The sequence below is a fragment of the Saimiri boliviensis genome, chromosome 12 (assembly GCF_048565385.1).
Source record: "Saimiri boliviensis isolate mSaiBol1 chromosome 12, mSaiBol1.pri, whole genome shotgun sequence".
Classification (NCBI taxonomy): Eukaryota; Metazoa; Chordata; class Mammalia; order Primates; family Cebidae; genus Saimiri; species Saimiri boliviensis.
Window position 1 is genome coordinate 69,572,039 of NC_133460.1, and position 26,557 is coordinate 69,598,595.

Consider the following 26,557-nt stretch of genomic DNA (forward strand, 5'->3'; position numbering starts at 1 on the left):
CAAAATCTCAGAAAGCCATATTAACCTTGAATATAAATAATCTAAATATCTCACTTAAAAGGCACACTGGCAAGTTAGGAAAAAAAAAAACAAGACACCTATTCTCAAGAGACCAGTCTCACACATACGCTACACATACACTCAAAGTCAAGGATTGGAGAAAGATCTACCATGCAAACAGAAAACTAAATAGAAGAAGCATTACTACTCTTATATCAGATAAAACAGACTTTAAACCAACAATGGTAAAAAATGACAAGGATGAGCATTACATAATGACACAGGGTTCAAGTCAATCAGAAAACTTAACTATTCAAAATGTATATGCACTCAACATTCAAGCACCCAGACTCATAAACCAAGTCCTTCTTAACCTATAAAGTGACTTAGGAAACCACACAAAAATAGTGAGGGACTTCAACACCCAACTGACAATATTAGACAAATCATTAAGGTGGAACATTAACAAAGACATTCTGTGCTTAAATTTGACACTTGGCCAACTGGACCTAATAGAAATCCACACAATACTCCATCCATTAACCACAGAATACACATTCTTCCCATCTGTACATGAAACACACTCTAATATTGAACATACCCTTGGCCGTAAAACAGAAATCAATAAATGGTAAAAAAAAAAAAAAAAAATCAAAATGATAACAATCATACTCTCAGACCACAGCGGAAAAAACAACTGTAATCACTAGCAAGAAGAGCTCTCAAAACTTCACAATTACATGGAAATTAAATGACTTTCTCCTGAATGGCTTTGGCTAAAACATGAAATTAAAGCAGAAATAAAAAAATTATTGAAATAAATAAAAACAGAGATATAAGATACCAAAATCTCTGGGATGTAGCAAAAAAAAAAAAAAATAGTGTTAAGAGAACAATTATAGCACCAAATGCCCACCTGTAAATGTTAGAAAAGTCTTAAATTAACAACCTAACATCAAACCCGTAGGAAATAAAAAAATAAGCAAATTATTCACAAAACTAGCAGAATAAAAGAAAATCAGAGCAGAAATGAATGAAACTGAGATGCAAAACTCTGTAAAAAGAATCAACAAAAGTAAATGTTGCTTCATTAAAAGGATAAACAACATTGATAGACTGCTAGCTAGATTAACAAAGAAAACAAGAAAAGATTCAAATATGCATAATCAGAAGTAAATATAAAAGATCCTCAGAGATAATTATGAACACTTCTATGTACAGGAATTAGAAATTCTAAAGGAAACAGATAAATTCCTGGAAATACGCAATCTCCAAAGATTGAATCAGGAATAAATTAAAACCCTGAACAGACCAAAACCTTGAACAGATGAATAATGAGTTTTGAAACTCATTATTTTAGTTCTGTTCAAGGTTTTGGTCTGTTGAAATGGTAATTTTAAACACTATCAAATTTTAAAAGCCCTGGACCAGAGGAATTCACAGCCAAAATCTACCAGATGTACAAAGAACAAAGGCCTCGGAGGCAACACAACGTATCTACAACCATCTGATCTTTGACAAACCCGACAAAAACTAGCAATGAGGAAAGAATTACCTGTTCAATAAATGGTGTTGGGAAAACTGGCTAGCCATGTGCAGAAAGCAGAAACTGGACCCCTTCCTGAAACCTTACACTAAAATTAACTCCATATGGATTAAAGACTTAAACATAAGACCTAACACCATAAAAACCCTAGAAGAAAATCTAGGCAAAACCATTCGGGTCATAGGCATAGGCAAGGACTTCATGACTAAAACACCAAAAGCATTGGCAACAAAAGCCAAAATAGACAAATGGGACCTAATCTAACCCCACAGCTTCTTCATGGCAAAAGAAACAGTCATTAGAGTGAATCAGCAACCAACAGAATGGGAAAAAATCTTTGCAGTCTACCCATCTGACAAAAGGCTGATATCCAGAATTTACAAAGAACTAAAACAGATCTACAAGAAAAAAACAAACAAGCCCATTCAAAAGTGGGTGAAGGATATGAACAGACACTTTACAAAAGAAGACATACAGGAGGCCAACAAACATGAAAAATGCTCATCATCACTGGTCATTAGAGAAATGCAAATCAAAACTACATTGAGATACCATCTCATGCCAGTTAGACTGGCGATCATTAAAAAATCTGGAGACAATAGATGCTGGAGAGGATGTGGAGAAACAGGAACACTCTTACACTGTTGGTGGGAGTGTAAATTAGTTCAACCACTGTGGAAGACAATGTGGCAATTCCTTAAGGACCTAAAAATAGAAATTCCATTTGACCCGCAATCCCATTACTGGGTATATATCCAAAGGATTATAAATCATTCTACTATAAGGACACATGCACACGAATGTTCATTGCAGCATTGTTTACAATAGCAAAGACCTGGAACCAACCCAAATGTCCATCGATGATAGACTGGACAGGGAAAATGTGGTACATATACACCATGGAATATTATGCAGCCATCAAAAATGGCTTTCCTTTGTAGGGACATGGATGAACCTGAAAACCGTCATTCTCAGCAAACTGACACAAGAGCATAAAATCAAACACCGCATGTTCTCACTCATAGGCAGGTGTTGAACAATGAGAACACACAGACACAGCATGGGGAGCACTACATACTGGGGTCTGTTGAGGGAAAATGGGGAAGGGACAGGGAGGTGGGGAGAGACAGCATGGGCAGAAATGCCAGATATAGGTGATGGGGAGGAAGGCAGCAAATCTCACTGCCATATGTGTACCTATGCAACAATCTTGCATGTTCTTCACATGTACCCCAAAACCTAAAATGCAATTTAAAAAAATGAAAAAAAAAAGCTAGTTTATCATTATCAAGTAGGCTTCATCCATGGGATATAAGGTTGCTTCAATATACACACATTAATAAATGTGATTCACCACATAAACAGAATTTATAACAAAGACATGTGATCATCTTAATAGAAGCTTTTATGGAAAGGGAAAAGCTTTTTGTATTAAAAAGCTTATGGAAATAAAGCTTTTATTTGAAAAGCTTTCAATAAAATCCAATATCCTTTCTTGATAAAAGTCCTCAATAAACTAGGCATCAGAGAAACATAGCTCACAAAAATAAGAGCCATCTATGACAACCCAAGGCCAACATCATACTGAATGGGCAAAAACTGGAAGTATTCCCTTGAGAACTGAAACAGGAATGAGAACTGGATAAGACGACCACTCTCACCACTCCTATTCAACATAGTACTGGAAGTGCTAGCCAGGCAATCAGGCAAGAGAAAGGAATAAAATGCATCCAAATAGAAAAAGGAGAAGTCAGACTATATCTCTATGTGGATGACATGTTTCTATACCTTGAAAATCCTTTTAAAGAGTCTGACAAAGACTCCTGAAACTAATAAATGACTTCCATAAAATTTCGGGATGCAAATTCAATGTACAAATATTAGTGTAATTTCTATACACCAACAACATTCAGACTGTCAGCCATATCAAGAATCCAATCTCATTTATAACTAGAGAGGTGAAAGATCTCTACAAGTAAAACTATAAAACACTCTTGAAATAAATATTAGATGACACAAACAAGTGGAAAGATAGTCCATGCTTATGAAAATTGGAAAAATAATATTGTTAAAATGGCCATACTGCCTAAACCCATCAACAGCTTCAACCATATTCCTATCAAACTACCAATGTCATAGAAAAAAATTATTCTAAAATTCTTATGGAACCAAAGAAGAGCCTGAATAACCAAAGCAATCCTAAGCAAAAAAAAGAAAAAAGAAAAAAAAGCTGGAGGCATCACATTACCTGACTTCAAACTACACTATAAGGCTACAGTAACCAAAACAGCATGATACTGGTACAAGAACAGGCACATAGACAAATGGAACTTAATAGAGAACCCAGAAATAAAGTCACATGCCTCCATCTATCTGATCTTCAACAAAGTCAACAAAAATAAGGAATGGTGAAATAACTCTTTATTCAATAAATGGTGCTGGAATAGTGGACCAACCATATGCAGAAGAATAAAACTAGACTCTATGTGTCACTATGTACAAAAATTAACTCAAGATGGACTAAAGATTTAAGTATAAGACCTTAAAGGATAAGAATTCTATAAGAAAATCTAAGAAATTCCATTTTGGACATCAGCCTTGGCAAATAATTTTTGGCTAAGTCCTCAAAAGCAAGTGCAACAAAAACAAAAATTGACAAGTGGAATCTAATTAAACTAAAGAACTTCTGTAAAGCAAAAGAAACTATCAAAAGACTCATCAGACTAATTAAACAACATAGAGAATAGGAAACAATATTTGCAAACTTGTATCTTACAAATGTCTCATATCCAGAATATACAAGGAATTTAACAAACAAAAAATGTGTAATTTCATTTAAAATGGGCAAAAGACATGAACAGACACTTGTCAAAAGAAGACATAGAAGCAGCCAACAAGCTTATGAAAAAAATGCTCAATATCACTAATTATCAGAGAAATTCAAATAAAAAACACAATGAGATACCATCTCATACCAGTCAGAATGGTTATTACTAAAAAGTCAAAAAATAACAGATGCTAGTGAGGTAGCAGAGAAAAGGGAATGCTTATACTCTGCTGATAGGAATGTAAATTAGTTCAGTCACTGTGAAAAGCTTAATTTCTTTCTCAAAGAACTTAAAATAGAACTATCATCTGACCCAGCAATCCTATCATTGGGTACATATCCAAAAGAAAATAAATTGTTCTACTGAAAAGACACATGCATTCACATGTTCAGCGCAGTGCTATTCACAGTAGCAAAGACATGGAATAAATCTAGGTGCCCATCAATGGTGGATTAGATAAGAAAATGTAGTATGTATACACCATAGACTATTAGGCAGCCACAAAATAGAATGAAATTACGTCTTTTGCAGCAATATGGATGCAGTTGGAGGTCATTATCCTAAGTAAATTAATTCAGGGACAGAAAACCAAATACCGCATGTTCTCATTTATAAATGAGAGCTACACATTAGGTACTTAGGGATATAAAGGTGTGAATAATAGAAACTGGGGACTAGAAGAGGGGAAAGGGAGGGATGGGAGCAAAGACTGAGAGAACTAACTGCTGGATACTACTCTCAGTAACTGAATGATGAGATCATAGCCCAAATCTCTGCATCATGCAATAAACCCAGATAATAAATCTGCATGTGTACTCACTGAATCTAAAGTAAAATTTGAAAAAAAAGTTTCTTTTGTAATTTGATATATTCATTGTGCTTTTTAAATGTACACCAAATCTTACTATTACATAAAAGCAACAAATAAAATAAAACATACAATCTTACCAGCTATTTCTTGCCAGAAAAAAAAAGGCTTAGGAAAGTAAAATAATAATGGCAATGATTATAATAAAATGAAATTTATATTTCGTCTTCTTTTAGCATGTATTTTGTTTTTAATCATGTATCTTTTTAATCAACTTTGAGGTATACATTGTATATAATAAAATGCACATATTGTTTAGTAAAATACATTTTGGCAAATATATACACTCAGGCAACCATGACCAAACTCAAGTTAGAGAATAATTCCATAGATCCAAAAGTCCTCTTCTGCCCCTTTGCAATAAATTTCTACCTCCTTCTCCCACTAGGTGTCCACTGAGCAGTTCACTGTCACTTTACATTTGCTTGTCTTTTTCAGAATATTATGTCAAGGTACCATGCAGTATCTGGATTTTTCATTCAACATAATATCTCAGGGATTGATTCATGTTGTTGAAGATATCAGTAGTGCATTTCCTTCTATTCCTCAATGGCACTACATTGCATATATATACTAGTCTGTCTTTATTTATTCACCTGTTAGATATTTGACTTTCCAGTTTGGGGCTAATATGAATAAAGCTGCTCAGAGTACTGCTGTACAGATCTTTTTGTAGAAATAAGTTTTTATTTTTCTTGATAAATAACTAGAATTATAACCACTAGATCATATAGTTAGTGCATGTTTAACTTTATGAGATACCACCAAACTCTTTCTCAAAGTGTAGTAGTTCACATTCTTACCAGTAATGTGTGGACATTCCAGTGGTTTTATGTTCTGGTTAATACTTGATACGGTCAGGCTTTTCAATTTTTGCTATTCGAGTTGATACACAGTGATATTTCATTGTGATTTTATTTAAAATCTTCCTGGTGACTAACAATGTTAGTGATTTATTGCCATAAAAATATGTGGTATTTTTTTTTTTCATTTGAGCTGGAGTCTTGTTCTGTCACCCAGGCTGGTGTGCAGTGAATAGTTCACTGTAACCTCTAACCCTTGGACTCAAGTGATTCTCCCACCTCAGTCTCCCAAGTAACCAGGACTACAGGCACCATCCACCACACCCGTTAATTATTTTTAACGTTTTTTGTAGAGATGGGATCTCCTTATGCTACCCAGGCTGTTCATTCAGACACCTGGCCTCAAGCGATCCTCCCTTCTCAGCCTCCCAATTCTCTGAGATGTGACTTATCACACCCTGCCTTGTTCTCTAAATCATTTGTCCATTTTTCCAATGGGGTGGTTTGTTATCCTAATTAAATTTCTATAGATATTTTGCATTATTTAATAAGACATATGTATTTTAAATATTTTATTTCAATGTGTGGCTTACTTTTTAAATTTGTATGGAATTCAATTCAAAATAGATTATAGCTTTAATTTTTAAGTTAATATTTGTGCATGGTGTGAGGTAAAGATAAAAATCTATTTTGCTAAATCAAAATTAAATGATTTAATACTATTTGTTGACAAGACAGTTGTTTCTCTGAATGATTACCTTCAAGCCTTTGTGAAAGTTAATTGACTACACATTTCCAGACTCCCAGTTCTGTTCCATTGATAATCTCTATATTTATGCCATTAGCTCACTTTCTTAATTACTCAAGAATGATAATAAGTCATAAAATCAGTAGTATAAGTGCTACAACTTTGCTATTTTTTCAAAATTTCATTTTCTGTTCTAGGCCCTTTATACTCCCTTATACATGTTAGAACCTGCTTGAAACTGTGTGGATCAAAGATTTGAGGAAAGTTTATGAACAGATGTGGAGCTTACTTGCTCTATAATTCCTTTGTTGCTGGAATCTCCACTTACATTTCTAACTGCTCTGGTAGTTCTGAACTCTGTGTTCTGCCACTGCAGGTCAGTAAGGCTTCAGCCTTCTGTCACCTGAAGTATACACAGTTGAGCCTTGCACTTCATTCAGGCAGTACACTTGAAAGGTCTGTCTTTCGAGGGAAAATTCCTCTCTGGATTCTGTCTTGTTTTTTTCACTAGCCTTTGGATTCCTATCAAGGTAGAAAATTTTAGGGTAGGTCAGGGGATTTAGGCAGAGATTATATTCGTATTTCAGTTCTCATCCTATGTGTGGGTCCCTTATCTCCTGAAATTTCCTCTAAATTTTCATTTATCCTGCCAGCCCTGAATTCTCTACTCCAAAGGATGTAATTTTTTTACTGCCATAGCTTTGGTGACTGGAGATCAACCTCTGGAAAGAAAGCCAAAAATCTGTTTTGACTGTTTCAGCTGAGTCTTTCAAGGGTAAACTTGTCTCCACTTTCCCTCTGGTTTTGGTTACTTTCCACTGTCTTTAAAGATGATAATAAAACACAAGCACATGTGCGTATACATATACAAACATGTCTACAATATTCAGATTATATACACGCACGTTTTGCTTTTATTTCATGTTATCTATTGAGAGGAGATTATCTGAATGACTTCACTTTAACATTAACTGAAGCTGCCTCCAGATCCATTTTTAATTTGTTGGGCCCAGGCATAATTACTGATAGTGCTTTCACTTGTACAACTTGATAATTTCAGATCTAATATAAATATTGAATTGATAACTATAAATCAAAACGTTAATGGTATATATGTGTTTCAAACATCAGTTTCCGCTTTCGAATTACAGAAGCAATGAAATAATGAGAACATAATGAAATCTTAGAGAAAACTGATTTGAATACCCTAGGAAATTGAAGCTCACAAAAGCAAAATACCTTTTAAATGTAATACATACAAACTGTAATAATACCAGATTTTAGGCTCTTTCATTCTCTAGCTGGTGTATTTTTAATATACCACAACAATGATATCATACTTTCTATTTGCACTGTTTGTTTTGGTCCATGACAATGGAAAGTTCAGATAAAAGATAAACTAGTGAACTTCAAGGTCTCTTACAATCTGGACAGTCTCCAAATTCATAATTTTTGTAAAGAAAAACGCTGATTCATAGTTAATAGTATTGAATATATGAGAAAGGATGATATCCTTTGTAATTGACTTTGGAATTTCATTAGACTTCATTAGACTGTCTCTGTAATCTCGTTAGACTGTCTTCATACATTTCAGTTTCTTTCCATGTTTACCAATTTCCGTGTAGTGTAAGGAAATGAAGACTATAGACTTAGAAACTAGTTAGACATGGGTTACAATCTCTATTCCACTATATATATATATATATATATATATATATATATAAAATGAGTAAATACATTTTCTAACACTATTTCAAGAATGAAATAAAAGCATATTACAACATAAATATAATAGGGATTCAATATGGCTCAATCTTTGTGTCATAGTTATTTCACTCAGCTGAATTTTAAAATACTACTTACAATTCTCCAAAAAAGACAAGTATATTCTTAATGCACAGCAAAACCCTTCATCAGTATCTCTGTCACTTTCAATATCATCTAAATAGATGCAAACATCTCCTCAAATTATTTAATATCACCCATTTTTATCACCAAGAAGAGGTTTATTCTCATCTATGTTTCACTTTTCTTTCTTGCTCTGTTTTTCTACTGTCTGCAAGTAATACTATCTTTCTTATTCAAATATCTCATCGTCATTCTTAAACCCTATCATTATGTACTCACTGCCCAATCCTTTCTTACACATCTATATTAATGGTACTGTCCAATATATAATTACCCTTTTTAGTGAATATCTTAGTCAGCTTAGGCTGCCATAATAAAACACCATAAACCAAATGGCTGAAATAACAGAAATACCTGTTCCTTTACTGTTCTTGAGTCTACAATGTCAAGAACAGGCTGCTAGCCTGATCAGATTCTTGGGAGCACTCTCGTCCTTGTTTTCAGACACTCACCTTCTTGCTATGTCCTCACATGACCCTTCCTAGGTGTGTGCACTCGCAGAGAAAAAAAATTTCTGTCCCTCTCTCTCTTTTGATTCCCATATAATAGAGAAGAGATCTTGCTATGTTGCTCATGCTAGAGTACAATGGCTATTCACAGAAATGATCAAAGCACACTGCAACCTTAAACTACTGGGCTCAAACAATCCTCCTGCCTCAAATGCCTGAGTAGCTGGAACGACAAGTACGTGCCAATGTGTCTGGCTTCTCCTCCAATTCTTATGCGGCCACTAATGCCATTGTAATGTTATAGGACCAACAGCTTCATATGCCCACCGCACAGCAACATATCAGTGTACCTAGACAGCAGGGCTTGCAGTAGATAAAGAGTTTACAGGGCAGCCAAGCAAAAAGATGAAAGAAAACACTAAAATTCACCTCCCCAAGGAGTTCTGATCTGGGTGTTTTAAGGAAATTGTTGAGTGGAATGGGCCTGAAAACCTGGGATCATTGACTGGTCAGGGTAAGGAGAATGAAATCGTTAGGATATGGGAACGGCATTCTTTGTGTGTCTAAGCTTCTTGTTGGGTTGTTCAGATCAGCCGATGTCCGTAGTTTCATTGATATGTAGGACCTAAAATAATATTTCAAAGGGAAAAATGAACATTTGATAACGTTCAAGTTGTCATCAACAGAGCAGTTAAGGGGAATTATAATCTATGGTCTATATGATTCGGAGACAATAGGCAAACACTACGAGGAAGCAGGTCGGAGAGAAAGTTGACCTAATGATTAATGCTGCACATACTCAGGCTTGGTTTATTTTCATTTTATGCCCTCCCTTTCCTGATTAATTTTATAAAGTTTAGAGGGATGGTTTCAATAAGGGCCCCACCCTCATAACCTAATACTTTAACCTCCCATAGGTCCAATCTCTAAATACATTACATTGGAGGTTAGGGCTTCAACATACAAATTTTGAGGGGATACATTCAGTCCACAATGGACAGTAGGTGGAAACTGAACAAGCACTAACAAGCAAAGGAGGTAGTAAACGCTCTCAAAAATAGCTTACCTCTGTTTCTCTTTGCACTAAATTATCTGGGCTTTTAGAGGCCGTGGTACTGAAGAATTTCCAAGCATACTGGCCTGGTGAGCACTGGAGCCTGTTTAAATCTGGTAAGATTAAGGCAACTGACTTCTGTGTTCTCACCCTACTCCTTTGCACAGTAGAGCCCATTTAAAATTTCTCTGAGGACTTTTGGATTTAGTTACAGCCATGCTGCATAAAATAATTCATCGAAGAATAGATGGATGACTTTCTAACTAATCTTTTCTTTCATTATAAGCCACCACTTCCATATATGACTATTGTAAGACAAGATTTGACAAAGTCCAAAGGCAACTCCATTGCAGAGTATGTGCAACTCTTATGAATAAATGTCACAAAAGACTCTCATAAGATCTTCTAAACATAAAGAAAAAGCCATATCTCCTGGTTTTATTTTGTTCACACAGTCCCTGTTTCTATTTCTTTATGTGAGGGTTTTAAGATTTATCCCTCAAAACATGTAAGGGTAGCTAAGAACACAAATACAGAAACACTAACTGCCAAAATGTGTGGAGCTGGGCGAATCTGTTAAATGATGTGTTATGTTACTAACTACTACTTTTTTTCTGTTAACAATACCTGGAAATGTTGTGATATTGAAAATGGCATTTACCAGACAATATTATAAAAATAATTTTCATTTAAGTTTATTATCTGTAGAGGAAATCAAAGACCATGTGTTGGGTGAAGAAGCAGGAAAAAATTGCTTTTGTTCTTAACATTGGTTCTTGCTATATAAATAAATATCTGTGGGAATTGAGGTTAAGCCACTTAACCTTCCTGGGATTCAGTTCTGTCATCTATAAAAGTCAAATGGGAGGGCAGGATTATATAAGCTCTAAGGCTTCTATTATAATATAATTTTGTCTTCATAATTTCACGCATTTTTTTCATTTCTAAGTTAAAAGGAACACATGAGAAGAAGGTTAATGAGTGTTAAAATTTAAGAATATATAAAATAACATGCTAATTGGCCTTATACATGGTCTAACAATTTTTCTGGGCTGCCCATATGTGGTTCTGACCCAGATACACTGGCTCTAAAATCATTTTGTGCCAGACTTTTTATTCTCTCTCTTGCTTTGCCAGCTAGGAAGGGCTGTCTCACTGAGCAGAAAGAAGACCGAGCAGGCTCTGAGTCTTGGAAGATTGTGTAATTCTAGCGTAATGATGCAGCAACTGTGCTCCCAACGCTGCTATGGGAAGCTCTGCTCTGATTCCCTTACCTGTCACATAGTTTCAAAATATTTTGTCCTTTACCCCAAAACCTTACCAAGTAGCAAATGGTTATTACCCCTTTTGTAAAATTGCTGTTTCATATAAAAATAAAAATAAAAAATCAGGAAACCGTTGCCTACATTTTTTCAGATAATTACATTTATGAATAGTACAAACTCCGTATATTAGCTTTCCTTTCTATTACTGGAAAAACCTAAAAATACTTATCTTTATGATAGAAGAATAGAAAACACATTTTAAACTCCCATTCACCTTCAGGATCCATCCGTTTGACTTCCCAGGTCTCTTAATGTTTAACTTTCCCACAACTCCACAATGCACCGAATATAATATGCTCTATCTGATTATCAGTTTTATAATTTGTTCTTGTCTCAGGCCATACTTAATAAATATCATGCACTGGATCTTGAAGGAAATAGGGAAAAACATCTCAAAGTTAATTCTAGAGAGAATTGAAGGCAAATTACAAGTTGCTTTTTAAGAATGTGATTATGATTTCATACGCATCACTTCTGCTGACATATCATTAGGTAAGGTTTAATGCTTGGCTCTAATTTTACTAGTAGCATCATTAAGGTAAAGAGTAGATGGATGATCACGTTCTCAGACAAATCCACTTAACTAGGAGGAAGAAAGAATGAATGTTCTAGGTAACTAGTGGTACCAGCCATAGTTACTAAAGTAATACTTATTTGTCAAATCATGTTTTTAACATTTTATGTTCCTACAATGTGGCTCCAAACATAGCATTATTGTAAAATATTTGTAGAAAATTTTGTAAACATTAGTGCTAGAATCAGAATTTGTTATTATCAGTCAATTCAAACCATAGCCACTTCAGTTTGAGGCAGTTTTGTATTGTGCAGTTAATTTGGGATTCACACTGACAATCATGGATACGATGACGGCTTAGTCGATTTGTTGTATTTTGAGCAAGGCTGAAATTTCATAATTTCAGGATGAAAATCTAACTCATAAAATCCACTGGAAGAATTCAAAATGATAAATATAAAATTTCTGGTAAAGTATTTGTCTCATGTGACATGTGTGTTGCCAATAAACGCTAGCTCTTATTATTTCATCATCAGGAACACTCAAGCAAAAGCTTTGCAATTGACGTTTTAAAAGTAGCTATTGTTTCTGGGAAGTGTTCTATAATTTTAAAATTTACTGGGCAACATTATAATTATTTGCCATTAGAAATTAGTTGAGAGACAATGGAAAACAGCAGAAATAGCACGGGATGCTTTTTGTAGATGAGAAGTTAGGGAGAAAGCAAAAAAAATACTAACTACTTGTATTTGTTTTTCTTTTGTTTTATAACAAATTACCATAAACTTCACAGTTAAAAACAGCACTGATGCATTATTTCACATTTTCTGTAGGCATAAGTCCATAGCATGTCTCGATTCTCTGCTCAGGGTCTCATAAAGTTGCAATCAAGATGATGGCAGGAACTGTAAACTCATCTGAGCTTGGGGTCATCTTCTTAGCTCACAGGTTATTGTCAGAATTAATTTCCCTGAGGGCATATGACTGAAGTTCCCACTTTTTGGTACTTTTTTGGTGGGATCAGTCTCAGCTCCTAGAGAGCACTCTCGGATACCTGCCAGACGACCTACTTCATAGTTCCCATCGCAACACAGCTGTGGCAACTTTTGGAACAACAGCAGCTCTCTAATGTTTTGTTTTTTATTTTCTGCAAAGAACTCACCTACCCGATCAAGTTAGTCCTATCCAAGACGATCTTCCTTTCGATAAACATCTCCAAGTCAAAAGATGTGTAACATAATCCCAAGAGTCGCAAGAGTGAGAACCAATTATATTTTTTAGATTCTCACTGCACTCAACAGGAGGAGATTCTACAGGGCGTGTACCCAGGGAACAGGAACCTTGGAGGCTATTATGGAATTCTGCCTATTAATTTTAAAAAGGAGGCTTAAATCATACAAACATATATACACGCCCTTAATTCAGGAACTATGCCTGCCAAAATTCTAATAAGTATATGCACCAGTTATCAATTTATTGCCTTTCAGTTCCAAGTTCATCCTTCATTTCCTGCTGTAAAGATGGAGTTGGACTCTTTCAGACATTTGCCAGCGGGCATGATGTTAAGCTTGGTCATTAGAGGGCACTGGTGAGACATTGCAGGAGAAAAGGCTTTTCTCCTCCTCATTCCGGCGCTCCCCAGGCTCTTGCAGCAAATATTCTTTCCAGCATCAACGTTCCGTTGCATATGTTATCCCAGAGTCTTGCTCCTGCAAGGGACAGCTTCTCCAGTGCTTGGCTCTTACAGGGTACATTGATTATCAATATCCGGCAGCCAGGAGTTGCTTCTGACACCCTTCAGATAGCTTTTTCGAAGTGTCTCTAGTGAAATATCTTCCCCTATAACTCTTTCTCCAGACCCCCTCAATTAGCTTGCATATGATTCCAGAGGTGGAAGACATTTCTGTGAACCATATCCCCCAGCCATGCTTTGGGTATTAGTTCTTATATCCATGGATAAAATAAATCACCCAAGTAATGACTATTCCAGAGGGCAGATTTCTAGCAAATTCTGCCAGCACAGCGCCTCAGCAACTTGTCCACCATTCAGGGAGCCATAGCCACGTTCTATCCAAAGAAGTCTGTATTTCAGTCCTGCAGGGAGGATAGTCATTCCTTGGGTGGTTTATTTTATCCATGGATATAAAAACTAATACCCAAAACATGGCCGTCAATGAATGCATAATTTCATTGATCGTAATCTTTGAGGCGAGTCAATCTTTCTTACTTGAAGAAACCACCCTGAATAACTTACAGGGTGGTTTCTTCAAGTTAAAGTAAAAAAAAATTCCTGATTTAATTCTAACAAATATACTTTCTATCTCCAATAAGTGTTAACAATTCTCTAAAAAACTACTTTTGTATTTTTATGTATAATACAGCTAATATTTTCTACAAATACTAACTATATTATATTCACATGAAAAGAGAATAAAAAGCGTAATTAAGAATAAACTACAGATTTAGAAATTCAGAACTTTTAAATTTATTGTTGTTTATTCTGATACAGATACAGTCAAGCATTTATGGTCTTCTATAAATATTCTTGTATCACAGGACAAACAATAGAAATACCTGGTGTTACTGTGCTCTAGTAAACCAAATTTAATTTTCTGTTACCCTAGTGCCAGAGAAGAAATTAATAGCTCAAGGTTCTCCCTCCCTCAGTCATTAACCCCAGGAGACTCAGAAGAAAACATTTAATTGATTAGATTTTCTAATAAAGATAACATGCAGCTTCCTTAACTCCAAAGTTCATGAAATGGAGTCAAAACATGGAAAAAAAATCAACTATTTCCTAATCCAGTTTTTCTGAAGTTTAGTCCATTGAATAGCAGTTCTACAAGACTATTATTAAAAGATGCACATGATTAAATAGACTTATAAAAACTGGGCAAAAAAAAAAATACATAACTAGATGTCTTTACTACAAGACTTTTAGAGGCTTTAATGAGTTCAGGCCCTTGTGAGAATTCCAGAGAGGGAGATATGGAATGAAATGTTTACCTAACCTACTGAGTGTCACACACATGTTTGTTGAAGAACTAAGACTAGAATCCAAGTCTGTGTCTTGAAGCACAAATGCTCTGACCTCAACATCCATTCTTCAGCCCATTTTCCTCCAGTTTGAGAAAAATTTCTAATCTAATCTCAAATCTTAAATTCTTACATAATATTATAATAGAAAAATGTATTTTACCATTTATACTGTGAAAATTTTTTCATACTTGAGAAGAAAAAGAGAAAGACTGATAATTGTTTCTTTAACTATGGAGGCTCTTCCTCTCTTTGCTTCTTTCTTCCTGTCTACTATAATTCTCTCTTTTTCCTCTGACCATATATTCTATGCTGCTACAGGAATATATATACATAACCACATTACCTAAGACCAAATATTAATCCTGGATAATGATGTATGTCATGTCTATGTGGTAGATTAGTATGGTTAAAGAATTATTATTATTATTATTACTATTATTATTTTGAGACAGAGTCTTGCTCCATTGCCCGGGCTGGAGTGCAGTAGTACTATCTCAGCTCGCTCCAACCTCTGCCTCCTGGGTTCAAGTGATTCTCCTGCCTCAGCCTCCTAAGTAGCTGGGATTACAGGTATCTGTCACCATGGCCAGCTAATTTTCTTATTTGCAGTAGAGATGGGGTTTCACCATGTTGGTCAGTCTCGTCTCAAACTCTTGACCTCAAGTTATCCACCTGCCTTAGCCTTCCAAACTGTGTGAGCCACCATGCCTGGCCAACATTGCACTAAAATTTTTTACATAGTAGCCTTATTAAATTACTATCTGTAGAGAAACCTTATTGAATATCAATAGCTACCACTACTGTAGGTAATATTATTACTGAATTTTATAAATTAGGAAAATAAGACTTAACACGTTTAAGTAACCTACCCAAGGTCTCGCAACTAATTTTTGTTAAGTTAAATTTAAACAGTGGAAGTAGGAATTCAGATACACACCTTTAACCACTCACTATGTGGTTGGCTGAGCTTTTAACTCTCACAGCAATGAATTGTCAAACTGCTGGTCAAACTGAGATGACACTTTGATATAGTCACAAAGAAGATTAAATACTAATTGCTACAATGACACCTAACTTGTCCTTGCTGTTGATTCATCCTCTTATACTCTGCCTTCTCTTGTACTCTGCTTTCTACAAAGTCATTTTTTTCTTGTCTCTCATAAATTTCACACAAAGATGATAGTTATAGTTAACACTGACAAACTCTGAATTGTGAGTGATCGAATGATCAGTATTCAACTACATAATCAGTAAAGATGAAAATTTTAACTTTTATTTAATTGTCTACTAGTAGGAAAAAGAAATCAAACATGAGTACAATAGTTTATCCATACGAACAACGATTACTACTAAATTTAATAATATGAAAGAATTTAATGCCATAATTGAGCAGTTGAGAAGTAATAACTATTATTTCCATCAACTTATAAATGGACTTTGGATTTAAAAGGCAGTTATAACTTAGAGTAGCTGAAACATTGCATGCTGGTTATACTCAGAATTTAAAAGGCACTAATAGTAAAGGAATTGTTTGGAGATAAAGAGCAGCTTAGATATCTTTAATTGCAATACGAACTAAAAATTAGAGAAGAAAAATATCTATAATCACAAAGGATCATCATCTTTTCACTCTTTTCTAAACACATATTCCTTATTTGATATTTGAAGTCAAATAATAAATTCCCCTCTGTTTTAATTCCGGGAACAATTGTTCTAATAGATTATGGAAAATTTTATATTTTACTTTGCTGTGGTAAAGGGCAGCACATTTCTAATTAAAACACTTCATTGTAAAGAAAGGATGAAGGGAAAAGAGAAAACAAAAGGACACGGAAGTAGAAAGCAAAATAATTAAGCCTTATTTCCACAAAATACTGATCAGTTTATTTTGGAAGAAAATAAAAAGAAACAGTGATTGATTTCTCAGTCCATTTTCTGCTGCTTTAACAGAAAAGCAAAGACTAAGTAATTTATAAAGGACAGGTGTTTATTTGGCCCATGATTCTCAAGACTGGGACATCTAAGAGCATGACAATAGTGTCACTGAGGGGCATCCCCTGGCCAAAGACAAAAGGCAGAAGCATGTGCTTGAGGTAGAGGGAGGCACCAGCAGCTGGACTCTATTTATTTTTATTTTGGGGAGATAGGCTCTCACTTCGTCATCCAGGCTAGAGGGCAGTGGCAGGATCATGGCTCACTGCAGCCTTTATCTCCTGGGCCCAAACAATCATCCCACTTCAGCCTCCAAAGTAGCTGGGACTACAGGCATGTGCACAACACCCCACTAATTTTTTAACTTTTTGTAGAGACAGAGTCTCCCTGTGTTGCCCAGGCTGATCTCAAACTCCTGGGTTCAAGCAATCCACCTGCCTTCGTCTTCCACGTGCTGAGACTACAGGTATGAGCCACCGTGTTCATCCTGGACTCACTTTATAACAACTCACTTTTTTTTTTTTTTTTTGAGACGGAGTTTCGCTCTTGTTACCCAGGCTGGAGTGCAATGGCGCGATCTCGGCTCACCGCAACCTCCGCCTCCTGGGTTCAGGCAATTCTCCTGCCTCAGCCTCCTGAGTAGCTGGGATTACAGGCACGCACCACCATGCCCAGCTAATTTTTTGTATTTTTTTTTTTTTTTTTTTTTTTAGTAGAGACGGGGTTTCACCATGTTGACCAGGATGGTCTCGATCTCTTGACCTCGTGATCCACCCGCCTCGGCCTCCCAAAGTGCTGGGATTACAGGCTTGAGCCACCGCGCCCGGCCAACAACTCACTTTTATGATAAATAACCTGCTCCCCTGTTAATGACATTAATTCATTCATGAGGGTTCTTTCTTCATGACCCATTCACCTCTTACTGAGCCCCACTTCCTAACACTGTTGCATTGACAATTATGTTTTCAACACAAGAACTTTAAAAAGTGGCATTAAAATTATATAACTAAAATATGATTTTATTTTTATTTTTAATTCAACTGAAAATAAGAAACAAATAATTGCACATCACATTCTTCTAAAGAAACAGAAGACAGAGATAGAGATAAGCAAGAATCTCCAAATTAGTTCAGAATCTCCAAATTAGTTCAGATTTTTATTGTATTACAGTTAAAGAGGAGGACAAAAACAAAATTTCTTTTAAAAAAAAAATATTTCCATAGGCTTTTGGGGAACAGATGGTATTTGGTTACATGAGTAAGTTCTTTAGTGGTGATTTGTGAGATTTTGGTGCATCCATCAGCCAAGCAGTGTAGACTGAACCCAATTCGTTGTTTTTTATCTCTCACTGTCTTCCCACCCCTCCCCCTGACCCGAGTCCCCAAAGTCCACGTATGATTCTTATGCCTTTGCATCCTCATAGCTCAGCTCCCACTTATGAGTGAGAAAACACAGTGTTTGATTTTTCATTCCTGAGTTGCTTCACTTAGAATAATAGTCTCCAATTTCATCCAGGTTCTTGTGAATACCATTAATTCATTCATTTTTATGGCTGAGTAGTATTCTATCATACACACACACACACACACACACACACACACACACACACACACACATATACCACAGTTAGTTTATCCACTTGTTGATTGATGGGCATTTGGGCTGGCTCCACATTTATGTAATTGCAAATTGTGCTTCTATAAATTTCCATAAAGATTTACATGTAATGTAAGAACAACACAGATGTCAACAATACCTTACATAATGAATTTTAGTAATATCAATAGATTATATGTTCAGCTCAGTAATAAACTTTTGACCCTAGGAAGTCATTTTATATAATTAACACTCAGTTCTACTGTGATAAAATAAGGTGTGATGGCAGAAGCCAATACAGTTCTTAAATTTCTGAATAGCTCTGAAAAGATAAAGCAAGAAAAATTGCTGTAAAGTTTACATTATCATCTCAATTCTCTTAGATTCTTCAATCATAACATTATATTTTGCTAGAGATCATAAAATTTTCTATTCTTTGCTCCTACTGGCAAATATTTCTCATTAAATAAACTAAAATTTAAACAAGGGTTAATTAATTGACTAGTCTAGGTGCCTGAGACTGTCAAGAGACATAAGAGATTCAAAAACAGAGTGGGCTGGGTGCAGTGGCCTATGCCGGTAATCCCAGTACTTTGGGAAGCAGAGGAAGTCAAATTGCTGGAGTCCAGGAGTTTCAGACAAGCCTGAGAAACATGGTAAAACTCTGTCTGCAGAAAAAATACAAAAATTAGTCAGGCATGGTGGTGTGCACCTGTAGTCCCAGCTACTCGGAGGGCTGACGAGGAAGGATCAAATAGGCCCAGGAGGCAGTGTCTGCAGTGAGCTGAGATTGGACCACTGCACTCCAGCCTGGTGACAGAGCAAGACTCCGTCTCAAAAAAAAAAAAAAAAAAAAAAAGGGAAGCTCAACAGCTTCAAGGTGTCATGGCTGCTCTGGAATAGTCCAGACTGAAAGACACCAAATCTGATGGACAATACACAGCCCTTAGAAATAACAACTTGATTTACTATATATATATATATATATATATATATATATATATATATACACACAATTGAGTGTCACCATGGTCTAAATGAAAAATCCCCTATATTAGTTTACCTCCCTCTACGTGCATCCTACAGTACTTACTAAGCAACCTTGCATTTATTAATTTAGTGATCATGAAAAGTATATCCTAAATAGGGACTCTGAATATAGTAGTTATAAGAAAAGAATAATCTTCATTGTCAATTAATACATTGGACTTAAACTCCTTATTAACCAGGATCTTGTAAGCTTATTCTAATGTGAGTTGGCATCTTCAGTCAATATGGAGTATTCTAACAGACCAAATAATGAACCATGAATAAGTCATGCAAAACATTTGCATGCAATGATATTATCCTCTCCTAATAAACCAAATTCATTTTGGTCAACATACAACATATTTTACTGAGGTGCAGTATATATGTAAAATATTCACAAATCCACATAAATACACAAAGCTTTATAAAATTTCATATACTGAATATGTCTCTGTAACAGGAAGACAGAAACAGAAAACTCTTGTCACTCCGAAGTCTTCACCTCAAACTTCAAATGATAAAAGTTTGAGGTTATTGACATGTTAACTACCCTGATTTGATCATTATACAATGTAGTATGAAAACATCACACTATATATCCCATACACACATGTAATTATTATGTGCCAATAATGAACACAACTTTTAAAAATCAGAAGAAAGTTAAAAATAGAAGAGATAAATTGTTACTAGGTTGTGAAAAATTACATTATCTTTTCAAGCATTCTGTTAGTAACCGTTGTTAGAAAATTACAAAATTCCAAATAAAAATTCATTTACAGCTAATACTGGTTAAAAAATCACCTTAATTTTTAGACCATAGCTATCAAAAAATGAGTTCTTCAAATCTGAAAATAAGTTGTGGGGACAGTTATGCATAATACAGGAAAGGAAAGTTCCCAAGGGAATTTTATCCCATCTTAATATGAGCAAAGAATGCAGTTCCAAATCAAGCTCAGTATTTATAGCTATGTTTCTGTAATTCTTAAACACAAAACAAATGGTTTCCAAGGTTAATCTAAGACAATTATGACCCCTCTTGTTCATAAATATTTGCAGATTTGGGTTTTCATTACAAAATTCGGTATCATCACTAAATAAATATTCTTTAAGCATATATCGACAAAGACTGCTAAGCTCCATATCAAGATACGATCTGAAAATAATGCTTCTGCTTTTGAAGAAATAGAATATCCAGTATACTGTGGGAATAAAAAGTGTAAGAGCATTGATTAAGTAGCTCTTTGCTTTTTCTCTAAGTTTTCTTGTAAACTAGCCAAGGCACTTCACCTGTCTCTCACTTCCATTTTGTATAGATAAATGCATTATGGCTGAGAGTACAGTGTACAAATAAGACAATGATATTTATACAATGGTATGTTAACATTAAAAGGATATTTTAAAAAATGGTTTGCCCATAGCAGAAGCAACCATTAGTTTGACTGCCTCTTTTAAGTCACCCTAGAAGATTCTAGAAAGAGAAATGACACAATCCGAATTTCATTTTATTAAGGTCATTCTCACTACTGTATTGTGTATAGAGCCCATGGACAGGCTAGAGTGGAAGCAATGAGACCCTGAAGGAAGCGGATGCAGGAGCACGAGGGAGAGATGACAGTGTGTAGTCTGGATAGCAGTAAAGGTAGCAAATGTGGTCAGCTTCCAAATTTACTGAAATGAGAGAGCAGAAAGGATTTTCTGGCAAATTGCTTAATCAAGTAGGAGAGTAAAACAGGACTCAAAAGTGATCCCAAACTCAACCTGAGGAACTGGATAAATAGGACTGCCCATAATTAAGGGGTAGGGGAATGAGGGTAAATAAGCAAGTTTAGGTGGAATAACCACATTTTGTTCAGATGTTAAATTAGAGACGACTTTTAGATGCTTAAGCAAGAATTTCCAGGAACATGTATATGCAAAATCTGACCTAAATCTGACCTTCAGTTAAAAGTCATTAGTGTAGAGTTAATATTTACATCATAATGACTAAATTCCTAAGGGATTAAAAGTAGACAAAGAGGAACAGTGCCCTAAGGACTGAGATCTGTGCCCTTACAGTATTAGAAGGATAGTGAGAAGAGAAACAAGGAGGATACAGCAAGGAGGAGCCAGTGAATACAGAGCCAAAACAGTAAGGGTAGGGCACCCGAAACGTAGTTTTAGAAAGAAAACAGTTCTCACCAGTGTCAAATCTTGCTGATATATCAAGAAGAAACTGAGAAATGACTTCTTGATATAGCAAAAAGTTTCATAGAAGTGTTCATTTTGTTGAAAGCCTATTTAGAGCAGGTAAAAGAAAGGCTGGGAGGATCACAGGAATAAGAACAGTGAGTAAAGCCAACTCTTTTCAGAAATTATGATCTAACGAGATGCAGAGAAATGGGGTAGTGATAGAAAAGAGAAGTGAGATCAAGAGCATTTTAAAGTTTCTGCTGAGAAATCTGCTGTGAATATGACAGGTTTTCCTTTACATGTTACCTGATACATTTGTCTCACAGCTATTAAGATTCTTTCATTCCTCTTGACTTTAGATAACCTGACAACTAGGTTCCTAGGTGATGATCATTTTTTGTGATGGATTTCCCAGGTGTTCTTTGAGTTTCTTGTATGTGGATATTTAGATCTCTAGCAAGGCCAGGGAAGTTTTCCTCAATTGTTCTGACAAATAAGAGAGAAATCTTTTAAGTTTCTAAAAGTTTTCAAAAACTTAGAGATTTCTCTCTTTCCACTTATTCTTAGGTTTGGTCATTTAACATAATATCAAATTTCTTGGAGAGTTTGTTCATTTTTTATTTCTTTGCCTTTGGCTGGATTAATTTAAAAGCCTTATCTTTAACCTCTGAAGTTCTTTCTTCTACTTATTATAGTCTATTGTTAAAAATTTGCAGTGCATTTTGTATTTCTCAAAGTGTATCTTTCATTTCTAAAAGTTGTAATTTTTTTTCCCCCTTAGAATAGATGTTTCTCTGGAGGATTTGTCCTCCATATCCTGTATTCCTATATTGTATCTCTAATTTTTTTAAGTTGGTTTTCATTTTCTCTGGTATCTCTTTGAGTAAATTAATAATCAACCTTATGAATTCTTTATCTGTCACAGCCAACATTCTACTAAACAAGAAAAAGTTGTAAGCATTCCCCCTGAGAATAGGAACAAAGCAAGGATGCCTCCTTTCACCACTTCTGTGTAGCACAGTACTGGAAGTCCTACCCAGACCAATCAGAAAACAGAAAGAAATAAAGGTCATCCAAATCAGTAAAGAGGAAGTCAGACAGTCACTGTTTTCTGGGTTTGTCACCTAGAAAACCCTAAATTCTTATCCAGAAAGCTCCTAGATATGATAAATGGGTTTATAAAGTTTCAGGATACAAAATCAGTATACACAAATGATTAGCATTGCTACATATCAACAATGACCAGGCTAAGAATCAAATCAAGTGTTGGACACCAAGAACACAGGGACACAGGGAAGGGAACATCCCTGCCAGGGGCAGGGGGGCTAGGGGAGGGATAGAAAGGGTGGGCAATTGAAGAGAGATAACATTAGGAGAAACACTTAATGTAGATGGTGGGGGGATGGATGCAGCAAACCACCATGGCACGTGTGTACCTATGTAACAAACCTGCACAATCTGCACATGTACCCCAGAACTTAAAAGTATAATAATAATAAAAGAATAATCAAATCAAGAACTCAATCCCTTTTACAACAGCTGCACAAAAAATAAGACTTACTAATACGCCTACTCTGGGAGGTGAAAGATCTCTGCAAGAAAAACTACAAAACTGCTGAAAAAAATTATTGATGACATAAACAAATAGAAACACAATCCATAATTATGGATGGGTAGAATCAATATAATGAAAATGATCATACTGCCAAAAGCAATCTACAGATTCAATGCAATTCCCATCAAAGTACCATTATCATTCTTCACAGAAATAAAAAAAAAAAAGTCCTAAAATTTGTATGGAACCCAAAGAAAGCCTGCATAGCCAAAGCAAGACTAAACAAAAAGAACAAATATGGAGGCACATTACCTTACTTCAAGCTATGTTACAAGGCTGTAGTTATCAAAACAGAACGGTACGTACAGGAAAATAGTCATGTAGACCAGTAGAAAAGAATAAAGAACCCATAAATAAAGCCAAATGTTTACAGCCAACTATCTTCGACAAAGCAAACAAAAACGTAAAGTGGGAAAAGGACATTCTATTCAACAGATGATGCTGGGATAATTGGCAAGCCACGTGTAGAAAAATGAAACTGGATCCTCATCTTTCACCTTATACAAAATTCAGCTCAACATGGGTCAAGGACTTAAATCTGACACCTGAAACCATAGAAATTCTAGATGATAACAGACAACCCATAGAGTGGGAGAAAAATCTTCACAAACTACGCATCTGACAAAGGACTAATATTTAGAATCTACAAGGAACTCAAACAAGTCAAAAAAAAAAAATCACACCAAAAAGTTGGCTAAGGATATAAACAGAAAATTCTCAAAAGATTTACAAATGGCCAACAAGTGTGAAAAAGAGCTTAACATCACTAATTATCAGAGAAATACAAATTAAAACCACTCAGCGAATGAGTATGAATTAAAACCATTCACAATGAGTGGTTTTAATTTGTATTTCTCTAATAATTAGTGGTATTAACCTTACTTCTGCAAGAACAACCATAGTTTAAAAAGAAAAAATAATAGATATTGGTGTCAGTATGGTGAAAAGGGAATACATTTCCACTGTTGGTGGGAATGTAAACTAGTACAATCACTATGGAAGACAGTATGGAGATTCTTTAAGGAACAAAAAGTAGAACTACCATTTGACCCAGCAATCCCACTACTGAGTCCCTATCCAGAGGAAAAGAAGTCATTGTATGAAAAAAGACACTTGCACACACAAGTTTATAGCAGCACAATTCGCAATTGCAAAAATACAAAACCATGCTTAAATGCCCATCAATCAATGAGTGGATTTTTAAAAATGCGGTATATATAGTTATATAGCATGAAATACTATTCAGTCATAAAAAGGATGGAAACAGTAGCTTTTGCAGCAACCTGGATGTAGTTGAAGACCATTATTCTAAGTGAATTAACTCAGGAATGAAAAACCAAATAGTTTATGTGTTCACTTATAAGTGGGAGCTAAGCTACAAGGATGCAAAGGCATAACAATGATATAATGGACATTGAGGACTTGGGGGAAGATGGGAGGGCGATAAATAAAATACTATACATTGGGTACAGTGTACACTGCTTGAGTGATGGGTGCATCAAAATCTCAGAAATCACCACTAAATTACTTATCCACGTAACTAAGAATCATCTATTCCCCAAAAACTACTGAAATAAAATACTTTTTTAAATACCATTTTTTAAAAACGACAAGGATAACATATTTATGCAAAAAAGAGAAGGAATCATAATTGGAGCTGATTTCCTGGGTAGACAAAATAAATGGAGTGTAGTGTAGTGTATACACAAGTGGAGGCATTAGGCTTAGATGGTATCATGAACACTTCTTTCAAAGTAATAAATATCACCTGTGGGTAAGGATGCAGAGAAAATATTAAAGATTTGAAAAGGTATTATAAAGTCATCCGATAGAATGAAAGAGTAAATTAACTAGAGAAATATAGTCAAATATAAACTCAAAGAATGCCTTGAGTTTAGTGATAGTTAAAGCTAAATAGTTAAAGTTACATCAGAGAGCGCTTACTGTGCGTTTTTTACTAGTCCTGCCTAATGATACATATAGAAACACAAGGAAGACAAATATTTGAATTTAATCATGATTGGTATTTTACCTTGATGGTAATCTACTTTTTCTTTTCATTCATATATTTAACTCCTGAGTGCATGTTTTCATAGTGCCTAAAAAATAAAAGGCATATTTAATGGGTAAATTATACTGTATTTTTAATTGTTTTTTTTTTTTAATAAGGATTCACTTTAGGGGTACTTTGTAATACTTTGTAGTTATACAAAGTTATATTTATTTATTTATTTGGAGACAGGATCTCATTCTGTCACCCAGGCTGGAGTGCAGTGATGCAATCTGCCCACTACAGCCTCAACCTTCAGGGCCCAGGCGATTCTTCCACTTGTGCCTTCGAGTAGTTGAGACTGCAGGTGCATGCCTTCATGCCTGGCTAATTTTTATATTTTTCTTTTCTTAATTGTTTTAAAATAGCCTAAAGTATATTGTGAATACTTATGAAGCTAATATAATTTTATTATCAGGAGAATGAATTGCTTAACCCCAGTATAACACATTTATTTTCGATATTCTTAATGATTAACAAATTGCTCTGCTATTCCTTCCTTGCCTGATGGTAATGGGTTAAAGGCAGCAGGAACTGGCTATATTCTAATTAGGGAACATCTAACTTTTCTTCTCAATGACATTTTGAATTCCACATTGCCAGAAGAAATACACAATTCAATAATCCCAACCCTTACTCAAGCATCCACTGAGAATCTATGTAAAATACTATAGTACATACTGGGAAGAAATACATGGGTATGAAAAACATTGTGTACTCTATTTGACCTTAAAATCTATATAAAGGCAAGTTAAACACATCTCGATGTCCCATACTTCAGTAGGTTTTCAAATACATGATATAAAGTCTTGACTTTACGCATGTATAATTGTCTAACTAAAAATACTGCTTTATTCAAACCATAAGGCAGTTTTTAAGTCAACATATTATTGGTATGCCTTAAAGCTAAAAATATGTGGGTTTTTCTTTTTAAACAATTTTCTTATAACGGCCTGAGAATTATAACCACTTTCAGTGTTATTATAAGTCTGTTACTGACCACTGACATAAAAAGAGATAGGATCATTGATTGTCTATATTATTAGTGGCTGTCTCCAAAGATATGCAAAGAGTTGAACAA